This window comes from Triticum aestivum, chromosome 1D (genome assembly GCF_018294505.1).
Source record: "Triticum aestivum cultivar Chinese Spring chromosome 1D, IWGSC CS RefSeq v2.1, whole genome shotgun sequence".
In the NCBI taxonomy this organism is placed as follows: Eukaryota; Viridiplantae; Streptophyta; class Magnoliopsida; order Poales; family Poaceae; genus Triticum; species Triticum aestivum.
The window spans coordinates 327,839,292-327,841,138 of NC_057796.1; positions in this window are offsets into that span (position 1 = coordinate 327,839,292).

Consider the following 1,847-nt stretch of genomic DNA (forward strand, 5'->3'; position numbering starts at 1 on the left):
AGAAAGACGTATCGAGACTGTGCGCGGTAGGCACAGAGGCACAACTAGCGAGTGTGTGTGTGTGTGTGTTTGAAAGAGGAGTAGATAGATTATTATCAAGATCGATGTGCCACCCTACTCCTTCGGTGCCGGGTAGTGTGTGTGTGTGTGTGTATGTTTGAGAGAGAAGCCAGTCGATAGATTAGTATCAAGATCGAGGTGTCACCCTACTCCTTCGGTGTTGGAAAGTGTGGGTGGGTGTGTGGGGGGGGCAGTGACACTCACATATCTCTACTCTTATAAAAAACAGAGTTGGTGATGATGGTGTTCCTGCCATCCTGCAATATAGGCCATCCGATTTATATCCGATGGACAGGAAGGAAACTATGTCAATTTTGCAAAAAGATACCCACACCCCTCTCCGCATTTGCAAATAAGGCATTCCCTCGTTCATCATTTTCTCCCACAAGATAAACTTCTCATACAAATGCATCTTGATGTTCCGTGCAACGCATGGGCATCTTGCTAGTAGGGAGAAGGAGTTTGTGTGACACATATCTAGCTATATTAAGGGATAGGTAGATAGCATATGTGTGAGAGACATTATTATACTTTGAGACATTAGTGGCTGTGGGTGGGCGGAATTAAAGGGGTGGGCGTGTTAGACATAGAGAGCGTGTGTGTTTCTGTGTGAGAGACTTGTAGGACGGGGTAGAAAGATGAATTTAACCCTGACGGAGGGAGAGAAATACATGAAGTGCGCGTGTGTGATTCCGATGCCCACAGGGAAATGAGATATGTATGCGTGTGAGAGAGATTGAACAATTCATTCACGTATCACTATCTAGCGATCGTGGACGTGCATCGCTTGAACATAAGTCAATATCTACTTCGTATCGTGGCCAAAGGTACAATATCGATTCAACGCTATAAAGATTGGACACTCACATATCACATTTTTTTTCTATTTAAATAAACCTTTTCAGTTGTGCATGCCAAAGTTACAGTGATGTTTCTTCAAACAACCAATGTAGCTATCATGTATATGCACCATTGTTACTCTTGCATTCAAATTCATTAGTCTTGGATGATTTAAGTTTCTATTTTGAAGTAATATATGTAATATTCATATATGAATTCAACGGGTACGCAATTTATGAAATGGAGGCTATGTAATCATAAGAGGTAACACTTTTAAGTAGCTGACTACAATATCCATTTCTTTTTGTGCGCCTCTACACTAACACGTCAATGCATTATGTTTAAAGTAAATAACCAATGGCACTAAATTATCTATTTACACGAGAAATACATAGGCTGAGCGTTTGATCCCTTTTTTTGTGAACGCGCCACTACACCCGTACGATTGGCCGCGCCCGTGTGAAAACCAAGTTATCGGCGCATCATCCCGAGTTATTGTCTTTTTTCTGGGGTGGACTTCACACCAGTTATTAACTGCTCACGCGTGCCCCGTGTACACAGTCTAGCATGACCTTCCCGCTAGCACGGTCCAAAATTAGTTGAAACTGGATACGAACGATCCCGCGGGCGGCAAAATCTCCCGCCTCCTTCTAAAATTTCCGCCACCTTAGTCTTTAGCATGCGAAATCCCCCTTTTGTCCTTGGTGCACGGAGACCAACAGTTACAATACCGCCCTCATCTACATGATAGGTCGGGGCTGCTTTGGTAACTTCCAGTTCCCCCACTACACGGCACCCCCATTTCCTCTCCCCCTCCCGCAAAAACGACTAACTCCACAACACCAGAGCATCTTACATCACGCCGTCCATACTTCATCGCCCTTTCTCCCCTCCCCTCTCGAAACCCTAGACTGCTCATCCACCGGCGTACCATAGCCCATTCACTG